We start from the raw sequence: 12,345 nt of genomic DNA, 5'->3' as shown, positions 1-12,345 counted from the left end.
TTTTCATTCCAATCCCAAAGAAAGGCAGTGCCAGAGAATGCTCAAACTACCTCACAATTGCACTCATCTCACACGGTAGTAAAGTAATGCTTAAAATTCTCCAAGCCAGACTTCAGCAATATGTGAACCATGAACTTCCAGATGTTCAAGCTCGTTTTATTTATTTATTTATTTTTTTACCGCAGTAAGTTTATTTATTTATTGAAGGTCAAGTTTAAATTTAATGACTTTGGTATTAACTACACACATACTAGTAAGTGCTAAGACTTAAAATCTTCCGGTTCAGTTGTGACTCCAGACAGGATCCAGAGAAGAGTTCTAAAAATCTCTTCTCTGGGTTTTATGGAGACTTTCTTTACCCTCCTGTGTTAGCCTCTTATGGCACTGCATCAGCCTTAAAAGGGCACTGGAAAGGGTGATAAGCTCGTTTTAGAAAAGGCAGAGGAACCAGAGATCAAATTGCCAACATCCACTGGATCATTGAAAAAGCAAGAGAGTTCCAGACAAACATCTATTTCTGCTTTATTGACTATGCCAACGCCTTTGACGGTGTGGATCACAATAAACTGTGGAAAATTCTGAAAGAGATGGGAATACCAGACCACCTGACCTGCCTCTTGAGAAACCTGTATGCGGGTCAGGAAGCAACAGTTAGAACTGGACATGGAACAGCAGACTGGTTCCAAATAGGAAAAGGAGTACATCAAGGCTGTATATTGTCACCCTGCTTATTTAACTTATATGCAGAGTACTTCATGAGAAATGCTGGGCTGGAGGAAGCACATGCTAGAATCAAGATTGCTGGGCAAAATATCAATAACCTCAGATATGCAGATGATACCACCCTTATGGCAGAAAGTGAAAAAGAACTAAAAAGCCTCTCGAAGAAAGTGAAAGAGGAGAGTGAAAAAGTTGGCTTAAAGCTCAACATTCAGAAAACTAAGATCATGGCATCCCATCACTTCATGGCAAATAGATGGGGAAACGGTGGCTGACTTTATTTTTCTGGGCTCCAGAATCACTGCAGATGGTGATTGCAGCCATGAAATTAAAAGTTGCTTACTCCTTGGAAGGAAAGTTATGACCAACCTAGACAGCATATTAAAAAGCAGAGACATCACTTTGTCAACAAAGGTCCGTCTAGTCAAGGCTGGTTTTTCCAGTGGTCAGGTATGGATGTGAGAGTTGGACTATAAAGAAAGCTGAGCGCCGAAGAATTGATGCTTTTGAACTGTGGTGTTGGAGAAGACTCTTGAGAGTCCCTTCGACTGCAAGGAGATCCAGCCAATCCATCCTGAAGGAGATCAGTCCTGGGTGTTCATTGGAAGGACTGATGCTGAAGCTGAAACTTCAATACTTTGGCCACTTGATGCAAAGAGCTGTCTCATTTGAAAAGACCCTGATGCTGGGAAGGATTGAGGGCAGGAGGAGAAGGGGATGACAGAGGATGAGATGGTTGGGTGGCATCACCAACTCAATGGGCATGGGTTTAGGTAGACTCCAGGAGTTGGTGATGGACAGGGAGGCCTGGCGTGCTGTGGTTCATTGGGTCGCAAAGAGTCTGACACAACTGAGTGACTGAACTGAACTGAAGCCTCAGTTTTCTCTTTTAAGGAGCAAGTAACATACATAACTCTGTTGCACTCAAAAGAGATTCCAGGTGGGAAAGGAAAAAGATCTTGCTTTGGGTTCAAAGCCCATCAGCTGAATTCGTTTCTCATATACGTCCTTGAATAGTGCCATTGCTTAAGGTATTTTTCTCTTATATTCTTTCCAGTATTCTCCCATTTTAAAATCCTTCCACTGATGTCTATTCCCTCTCATTCCTCCTCTGTGTAGTCAAAAGTAATTTGTCCTGCTCACAACTTCTCTGGCCCTTAAATCAGTATCTTATTTTTATTTTTTTTAACTGAGGCTCTTTTATAATTCATGATTTCAGTTAACTCATGTATGACAAACAGTATGTAGTAAAAGCAATATAATAGGAAGTGATAGATAGTGAGATTTCATAATCAAACTGTTACATGCTGTTATGGATCTAAGCACTTTGTAAACTCCAGTTTTGTTTTTGTTTTTGTTTTTTTTAATAATAATTATCGAGGATATAATTGTACAATATTGAGACACATAGAACAAAATACAATTATTAGAGGACAGTTGCTCTACAATATTGTGTTGGCCTCTACCATATGTCCTATCCCTCCTGAACCCTCCTCCTGTCTCTCCAGTATCTTTTTAATGGCACAACACTTTCTGCCAGATGTTAAACCCTTATTGAGGCTTAAATTCTTCAGAACTGCCAAGTAGTCAAGTCCTGTTCCTGCTAAGTTGCTCAACTAGCCTGACTGCTGACTCTGTTCTCCCAAGTTGTCTCTAGAGGCACTATAAAAGGAAAAGACTGAGAAACAAGTGGGTGATGTGGGCTTTTTTGAATTGTCAGGTGGGTGGGGGTAGGAGGTGGCTGGGTGTTTGGCCTTAGACAGGAGTCAGCCAGGCGTGGCTGTAGGAGAATAAAACCAGGGGAGAAGAGAACTATTGGAATGCTGCCCTAGTTTCTTCCCTGCCTCATTACCTTGGAATTACCTTTTTCCACACTTGCTGTGACTCAGCTCTGGTCTAGCTCTCCTCAGAAGTAAATCAGGGCATAACAGAAGCCTATACTTGGGAGGGATTGAGAAAAAAAAAGTGGTGACTGAGTTTAGACAGTCCATTCTCTGTCCTTACCTCCTTATTTCTTGTTGTTCAGTTGCCTAGTCCTGCCCAACCCTTTGCAACCCCATAGACTGCAACATGCCACGCCTCCCTGTTCCTCACCATCTCACAAAGTTTGCCCAAGTTCATGTCCATTGCATCAGTGATGCCATCCAGCCATCTCATCCTCTGATGCCCTCTTCTCCTCCTGCCCTCAATCTTTCCTAGCATGAGGAACTTTTCCAGTGAGCTGGCTGTTTGCATCAGATGACCAAAATACTGGAGCTTTAGTTTCAGCATCAGTCCTTCCGACGAGTATTTAGGGTTGATTTCCCTTAAGATTGACTGGTTTGATCTCCTTGCTGTCCAAGGGACTCTCAGGAGTCTTCTCCAGCACCACAGTTCAAAGGCATCAATCTTTGGTGTTCTGCCTTCTTTACTGTCCAGCTCTCACAACTGTACATGCCCACGGGGAAGACCATAGCCTTGACTGTGTGAACGTTTGTCAGCAGAGTAAAATCTCTGCTTTTCAACACACTCTCTAGGTTTGTCATAGCTTTCCTGCCAAGGAGCAATTGTCTTCTCATCTCATGGCTGCAGTCACCATCTGTCATGATTTTGGAGCCCAGGAAGAGAAAATCTGTCACTACTTCCACCTTTTCCCCTTCTATTTGCCATAAAGTGATGGGGCCAGACACCATGATCTTAGTTTTTTAATATTTAGTTTTAAGCTGGCTCTTTCACTCTCCTCCTTCACCCTCATCAAGAGGTTCTTTAGTGCCTCTTCGCTTTCTGCCATCAGAGTGGTGTCATCTGCATATCTGAGGTTGTTTTTGTTTCTCCTGCCTATCTTGATTCCAGTTTGTAACTCTTCCAGCCTAGCATTTCTCATGATGTGCTCAGTGTATAGGTTAAACAAATAGAGTGACAGCAGACAACCCTGTTGTACTCCTTTACAATTTTGAACCAGTCAGTTGTTCCATACAGGATTCTAACTGTTGCTTCTTGACCCTCATACAGGTTTCTCAGGAGACAGGTAAAATGGTCTGGTATTCCCATCTCTTTAAGAGTTTTCCAGTTTGTTATGATCCACACAGTCAAAGGCTTTAGTGTAGTTGATGAAACAGAGGTAGACGTTTTTCTGCAATTCCTTTGCTTTCTCTGTGATCCAGCAAATGTTGGCAATTTGATCTCTGGTTCCTCTTCCTTTTCTAAACCCAGCTTGGACATCTGGAAGTTCTTGATTCGCATAATGCTGAAGGTTAGCATGCAAGATTTTAAGCATGACCTTACTAGCATGGGAGATGAGTGCAATTGTCTGATGGTTAGCCATTCTTTAGGACTACCCTTCTTGGGAATTGGGATGAGGATTGACCATTTCCAGTCCTGTGGCTACTGCTAAGTCTTCCAGATTTGCTGATGTATTGAATGCAGCACCTTGATGGCATTATCCTTTAGGGTTTTGAACAGCTCTGTTGGAATTCCGTTGCATCCACTAGCTTTATTAACAGCAATGCTTAATTCTTAGGTCTCCCCAAATCCCTGTCATAATGCTGTATCACTCTGGGGAACAAAAGACGACTCCTTGGTTGAGCAGTGATTGTATGGGGTGGAGGGTAATTGTGGTTTTCTGGTGCTTGGGATTTCCTGCTTTACTGCTTATTTCCTACCTTACTCAGCTTACTGTGACTGATATTGAGTGGAATTTGGTCTTCTCTCTAATGCTTCACCTATTAGAATAGCTACTGTCCTCTAGGGAAAAAGAATGTTGAAGAGCACAGGTATTTCAAGTGGAGAACAATGTATAGGCTTCTTTGGAACAGAAATAATAGAAGAGATAGATCAAGGGTTTAAAGTTAATCAGTCTGAAAGAAATAGGGTTGATATTAGCAACTTGAAACAAGAATAAGCAGAGGCTGAGAGAACTAAGCAGAAATAGCGGGCTTAAAAATACAGTGGTTGAAACATAGAACAGCACATCAAATGGGTGGAATAATGGAATGGATACAGTTGGATGAATTAGAATTCTAGAGTGAGGAGATCTCCCAGAACAAAGGGGAAAAAGACATATATATATATATATATATATATGAAAAGCTAAAAGGTAAGGAGAATAGATATAGAGATATATGTGACTAATAGGCCTCTTAGAGAAAAAAAATGAAAAGGAGGAAGTATTGAAGAAATAATGGAAAAAATAGTTCTCTTAAAATTACAAAGGAAAAACAAAGTCCCTAGATGGAAAGGTTTCTTAGAGTGGTAAATATGAGAGGTCCAGAAAAACTCATTTCTTGGGCTCCCCAGATGGCTCAGTGGTTAAGAATCCGCCTGCAATGCAAGAGATGCAGGTTTGATCCCTAAGTTGGGAAGATCTCCTGGAGAAGGAAAGGGCAACCCACTCTGGTATTCTTGGCTGGGACATCCCATGGGCAGAGGAGCCTGGCAGGTCCAGCCATGGGGTCGCCAGGAGTTGGACATGACTTAGCAACTAAACAACACCAGGAGCATTATAGTGAAATTTAAGAGTATAACAGCTAAAGAAAATTGTAGGAGCCTCAGAGAGGAAGAACAGATCACACATACAAAGAAGCAAAATTTGAATTGACATTAACGTTTTGAACAGCATCAATAAATGGAAAAAGACAAGAGTTTTTTCAGGGTTTTATAGGGAAACTAGAGTTTTATACCTAACCAGATTTAAATCGAAGGGCATAATACAGGTATATTCAGGTGTATAAAGTATTGGAAGCCTTGCCACCTAAAGACCCACATTGATAACAGTTCTAGATAAGTACTGAGTGATGCAGATCCAGAAAATGTTACAGGAGATACATGAAGTAAAGGTAATTAGATATCTTGGTGTCATTTATTGTGGTAAAGGCTAAAGCAAAAGAAAGAAAGGGAGAAGAGAGTGGGAGAGGGAAGGAGAAAAGGAAAAATCAAGAGAGAGAAAAATAGTTCTGTTCCAGAATTTAAAGTCCGAATGATACTGTGCTTAAGTTCATATCTTACTAGCAGGAAGACGGAGATGCAATTTCAAGAAAGGTAATAACATATTAAAAGGAAGAATAGGACAAATTGCAAAGCTGAATTAAGATGGTAGAGACAGATTTATATTTATCAATTACAGTAAATGGACTTGATTCACCAGTTAAAGATAAAAATCATGACATAGTGATAATCACTATATATTAAGAATGCACCAAGAGATATAGCAGTTTAAAGTGTGAGTGCCTCAGGTTAAAAATCCTTAAAATAGGACTCCCCTGGTGATCCACTGCTTAAGAATCTGCTTGCCAATGCAGGGGACCCGGGTTCAACCCCTGGTCCTAGAAGTTTCCCCATGTGGCAGGGCAACTAAACCTGTGCACCAGAACTGCTGAGCCCATGCTCTCGAGCCCGAGAGCTGCAACTGCTGAAGCCTGCATGCCTAGAGCTTGTGCTCTGCAACAACAGAAGCCACTGCAGTGAGAAGAGAAATGTGCATCACAGCAAAGAAGAGAAAGCCCACGCACAGTAAAGAAGACCCAGCACAGCAAAGAAAACCCAGCGCGGCCAAAAAAAGTAAAGTAAATAATTTTTTAAAATCCTTGCAGTAGGTGAAGTGAAATTGGTAGAACTACCTTGGGATCAGTGGACAAATTCACCATCATGGTGGGAGAATTCATTTTATTAATTGTAGGTCACACCTAGACAGTGTGTTAAAATCAGACACATCACCTTGCCAACAGAGGTCCATATACTCAAGGCTGTCTATGGTCTTTTCAGTAGTCATGGATGCATGTGAGAGTTGGACTTTAAAGAAGGTTTAGTGCTGAAGAATTGATGCTTCTGAACTGTGGTGCTGGAGAAGACTCTTGAGACTCCCTTGGACAGCAAGGAAATCAAACCAGTCAATCTTAAAGGAAATCAACCCTGAATATTCATTGGTGCTGAAGCTGAAGCTCTCATACTTTGGTCCCTTGATGCGAAGAGCCAACTTGTTGGAAAAGACCCTGATGCTGGGAAAGATTAAAGGCGGGAGAGGAAGGGGGCAACAGAGGATGAGATGGTTGGATGGCATCACCAACTCAATGGACATGGGTTTGAGCAAGCTCCAGGAGATGGTGAAGCACAGGGAAGCCTGTCACGCTGCAGTTCATGAGGTCACAGAGTCAGAGACAGCTTAGTGACTGAACAACAACAAAGTGTCTAATTTATGGTATCAGGAAATAACAATAAATTTTTTTTTAAGTTGGAGAGGTAATAAGATATAGTAAACAATATCACAAATGGAAAAAAGGATGTATCTATACACTGGATAGAGGTTAAAAGAATACTATCAACTGTATGCCAGCAATTTTGAAGATTTAGACAGTGAAAGAAGAAAAAAGCTTGAATAATATTTATTAAGCCCAAGCAGCGATTAAAAATTTTCCCAGAAAGGAAACACTGGGTTTTATAAGTTTTGTAGGTGAGGCTTTCAAAGACTAGAACATCTGAGTTTTGTAGAATTATTTTTCCAGACTGTAGACAAATAGGGACTAAACAATTTATTCTGTTAGGCCAGCTAACCCTGACATTCAAATAAGACAAAAACTTGACAGTGGAAAACAGATTTATTTCATAGAGACTTTACAACCTAACCAAAGTGTTAGGAAATCAAAGCCAATAGTATTTAAAAAGAATAATATCCAAAACCAAGTTGGATTGATCTCAGATGAGCAGGAATTTAATATTAGAAAATCCATAAATGAAATTCAGAATTTTATCACATTAATAAAAGATGAAAAAAATCATGGTCATTTCAATAGATAAAGAAAAAGCATTTCCTAAATCACTCTTCCATGATATATTCTTTTTTAAAAAAATTTTATTGAAGTATAGTTGATTTGCAATGTCGTATTTCAGTTATCCAACACAGTGATTCAGTTTTACATATATCTGTAAATATAGATAGATACACACACACATATATATTCTTTTTCAAATTCCTTTCCCTTACAGGTTATTACAAAATACTGAGTATGGTTCTCTGTGTTATATGTAGGTTGTTGTTGGTTATCTGTTTTGTATATAGTAGCATGTTTGCCCTTGATATATTCTTCGGTTCAGTCGCTCAGTTGTGTCTGACTCTTTGCAACCCCATGGACTGCAGCACGCCAAGCTTCCCTGTCTGTCACTGGAGCTGGCTCAGACTTATATCTATCGAGTTGGTGATGCCATCCAACCATCTCATCCTCTGTCATCCCCTTCTGCTTTCGATCTTTCCCAGCATCAGAGTCTTCTAATGATCAGTTCTTGGCATCAGGTGGCCAAAGTATTGGAGCTTCAGCTTTAGCATCAGTCCTTCCAATGAATATTCAGGACTGATTTCATTTAGGATTGACTGGTTTGATCTCCTTGCAGTCCAGAGGACTCTCAAGAGTCTTCTCCAGCACCACAGCTCGAATGCATCACTTCTTCCACGCTCAGCTTTCTTTATGGTCCAACTCTCACATTTGTCCATGAGTACAGGAAAAAACCATAGCTTTGACTAGATGGACCTTTGTTGGCAAAGTAATGTCTCTGCTTTTTAATATTCTATCTAGGTTGGTCATAGCTTTTCTTTCAGAGAGCACACGTCTTTTAATTTCATGACTGCAGTCACCATCTGCAGTGATTTTGGAGCCCAAGAAAATGAAGTCTGTCACTGTCTCCATTGTTTCCCCATCAATTTGCCATGAGGTAATGGGACCAGATGCCATGATCTTAGTTTTTTTAATGTTGCGTTTTAAGCCAGCTTTTTCACTCTCCTCTTTCACTATCATCAAGCGGTTCTTTAGTTGCTCTTCACTTTCTGCTGTCATCTGCATGCCTGAGGTTATTGATATTTCTCCCAGCAATCTTGATTCAATGAGGAAGAAAAGGAACTTTCTGAAGCCAGTAAGGTATAACTATTAGAAAAAAATAGAGAAAACATGTTATATAGGGAAGCATTAGAAACACTCCCTTTAAAATCAGAGACAGAGATGCTTGATATGGTGTGTATTCAATATTGTATTGACAGTCCTAAGCAGTAATGTAAGACAAGTAGAAGAAATTAGAGGCACAAGAATTGGAAAAGAGGAATGAAATTTTTATCCGCAGGTGATATGGTCATTTACATAGAAAACAGAAGGATCTATAGACAAAATTATGAGTTTAGCAAGGTGACTGGATACAAGTTTATTGAAAGTCATTTGTATTTCTGTACATATGCAAAACCCACTAAAAAACACTGAGAAGGCATCACAGTAATATCAGAATACCAACTTAAGAAATCAGTCTAAAACAAATATGCTGGACCTCTAAAGGGAAAGTTGAAGACTTAATAAGAGATATTAAATAAAACCTTAATAAATAGAGGAATATGTCATATTAATGATTGGAAAACAATTTGAGCAGGGATTTTCATGGAGCTTGATGATGCTAAATTTTGTATGGAAGAGTTAAGGGCCAAGAATAGCTTGTCACTTCTAAAAAGGAATGGCAGGGGACTTGCCCTATAGGATAACAAGATTCATGATAAGATGTAAGGATTAGATGTGGAGTTGTATAGACAGAAAGATCATCTAGTAGACTAGAATAGAGAACTTGTGAACACCAGTATGTGTTGCTACATAGCAAAGGTGGCTGTCAGTCAAGAAAGTATTCAGCAGATAGAACAGGAAAAAAAAATGGCCATCCATATATTGGTGAAAATGAGACCTTGAAGAGGCAGAGACCATTGACTGAAAAAGAGAAGATTGATAAATATAAATTTGAGTTCATTAAAATTAAGTTTTTGCCCATAAAAGTTTTTTTCCATCTAGAAAATGGAAAGGAAGTTAAAATTGGGAGAAGATATTTGCAGGACATTATATTGACAAAGGGTTAATATTAAATATATACAAAGAACTATTGCAAATTGACAAAAAATCAATTAGAAAAGTGTGTAAAACACAACATTTCACAAAAGAGGAAATATACATGGCTGATAAATATGTGGAGATAACATCATTAGTGATCAGGTAACTAACTATAAACCAAACACATACCTATTTGGGAAAATTCCTGTAATTACATATAATGTACTTCTTTTTTTGTAAGTTGAAAGCAACCAAACTAAAAATATGTATTTTTTAGAATTCCATTTTGATGCAGTGAAGTGCTTAAAAAGGAAGGGGAGAAAATCGAAATAGGATTCAGCATGAGTGTTGGGAGGAGGCAGGGGATGGTAGGAGAGAATCTTATGGTTAAGTGTAGATTGTTGTCAGAATCATAGTTTGTGGATGTTTATTGCATTATTTAAAAAATCAGGTAAAAGTGGGCCATGGCCTTTCTGTGTGGTCTCCAGTAGGATAGCCAGTGGGGAGATGTGGTTCATTGGGGGCCATTTTTGGAAACCATTCAAACTGTTGCTAATATTTGTATTCACTATGTTGCTCTACTGTGTATATAATTGACAATTTAGGCACTGGGGATATATTAGTGAACAAATAAATATACATTCCTTCCCACTTATAGCTTATGTCTTACATGATAAAAATTAAACTATATAATAGGTTGATAACAAGGACAGTGAAGAAGAGAGGAATAAATCAGGGAAGGAGATAGGGAATACTGGGAGGTTGGGAGTTGCAGTTTCAAAAATGTATTGTCTTTGGAAGGCCTCATTGATAAACTGACATTTAAGCAGAGACAAAAGGAAGAGGTTTAGGAGCCAGAGGAGCAAGGGTGGAGCAAGAAAACTTTTAGGAACTAAGGCAGTTCAGAGCTGGAAAGTTTGGTTAGTATAGTAATAATGGAAGTAGTGACACGTGATTTTATTTTGAAGATAGAGCTTCCGAATTGTGAAGGGTGAGAGAAAAAAGGAATCACGGATAGCTTCCAGCTCCCTGACCTGCGCAAGCACGGCCATTGGAGACTGGGACTGGTAGGTTCAGAAAGATGAGGGTTTTTTAAGAATAGGTTTGCAATGCCACTTAAAAACTAGCTGCTTCAGGGCTTCCCTGGTAGTCCGTTGGTCATGAGCCTGCTTACAGTGCAGGGACACTGGTTTGATCCCTGGTCCAGGACGATCCCACATGTTCCAGGACAGCTAAGACCATGGTGCCACAACTGCTGAGCCCACACCCCGCAGCTGCTGAAACCTGTGTGCCCTGGAGCCTGCTCTGTAACAAGAGCAGCCCTCACACTGCAACTGGAGAGGAAACCCCGGTCCCTTCAACTAGAAAACCCTCAAGCGGCAGTGGAGACCCAGCATAGCCATAAATCCATTAAGGAAAGAAAAGCTAGCTGCTTTAAAATGACAAGTTATATACCCTGTTTGACTTCCATTTTATAGCAAGGGAAGCTGATAGAAAGAGGGTTGAATTTAATTAATTAATTTAGGATAGCACTAAAAAAATATTTAGTTTTGACTGCATTGGATCTTAGTTGTAGATCTTATAATGCGTCGTGGGCTCTTTGTTGTGATGCGCAGGCTTGTGGTGGCTGGGCTCCAGAGCCCCACAGCGTGAGGGATCTTAGTTCCCTGACCCGGGATCAAATCTGGGTCCCCTGTGTTGGAAGGCAGGTTCTTAACCTCTGGACCACCAGGGAAGTCCTGAGGGTTGAATTTATACTTTGTTGTCTTTAATAAGTCTTTTCAGAAGAGTGAGGAGTCTTGTTACCTACAAATCAGACTCTGTTGATTTTATTTTATTTATAAATTTCACTGACTTTTATCAGCTTTTTGCTAGAAAAAGTTCTGAGGGTAAACGCAAGTTTATTTAAAAATTTTTTCTTTCTCTATAGTTTTTTAATAGAAATCTGTTTTTGACTGGGGTAGGTCTTCGTTGCTGTATGCAGGCTTTCTCTAGTGTGGCAGGTGGGCGCTCCGCTTTGTCGCAGCGTGTGGTGGCCTCTTGTGAAGGGTGGGCTCTAGCCGTGCAGGCTTTAAGTGGTCGTAGCGCGTGGGCTCCATAGTTGTAGCGCGTGGGCTTAGTTGCTCTGTGGCAGGTGGGATCTTCCTTGACCAGAAATTGAATCAGTGTTCCCTATATCACAAGGTGGATTCTTAACCACTGGACCATCAGGGAAACCCATATAGGGCTTTTGTTTTGTTTTGTTTTGTTTTGTTTTGTTTTGTTTTAAAGGACAAGAGATAAAAGGTGAAAAATAATTAAACCTTACTTACTGTTTATTTCAATTCATGTATCTCTCCTTTGATGTTGTATGTCCACCTTGGTTTAACCCATTTTATAGGTATTTAGTTGCTATATGCTCTTTGGGCTTGGCACATTTTAAAAGCTGTTTTAACTGATACTGAATATTTTGTCTGTCACTTTCCTGTGGTCTCTTGCCAAGACATGTTTCAACATGTTGCAGAGGTTTTCCTAGGCATGCTCTTGAAATCTTAAACCTGTTACTTAATCTTGGTAATTCCCTCAGCCCTGCATCTGTCTCCTAGGGGGTGTGTCCAAAAGAGGAGGAGATACTAGAGAGCTATGTGATCTACAGGGGAGGTATTGATTGTAAGTTTCACTTTCAGCTAAAACTGTACTCATCGTCATCAGTGTAGAGGTTGGAACATGCCTGAACTGATTTCTCTTGCAGACTTCACTCGAGGGAAGTATAGATGGTTTTTACTCTTAATTACGCTCTTCCATTTTTTTTCAGAATCAACTAGAA

General features: G+C 39.9%; 1 protein-coding gene and 1 non-coding gene across 4 annotated transcripts in view; one reads left to right on the top strand and one right to left on the bottom strand.

Annotated features, from left to right (window-relative positions):
- MDM4 (MDM4 regulator of p53) overlaps window positions 1–12,345 on the top strand; it is a 39,677-nt gene that overhangs the window by 6,902 nt on the left and 20,430 nt on the right. The gene's annotated exons all lie outside the window — the stretch shown is intronic.
- LOC122452653 lies at window positions 285–407 on the bottom strand. Its single transcript, XR_006272810.1, has one exon. It is a non-coding gene; the product is annotated as a small nucleolar RNA SNORA26 (small nucleolar RNA).

Source organism: Cervus canadensis, chromosome 13 (assembly GCF_019320065.1).
Source record: "Cervus canadensis isolate Bull #8, Minnesota chromosome 13, ASM1932006v1, whole genome shotgun sequence".
In the NCBI taxonomy this organism is placed as follows: Eukaryota; Metazoa; Chordata; class Mammalia; order Artiodactyla; family Cervidae; genus Cervus; species Cervus canadensis.
This window is presented reverse-complemented; position numbering and strand designations above follow the sequence as displayed.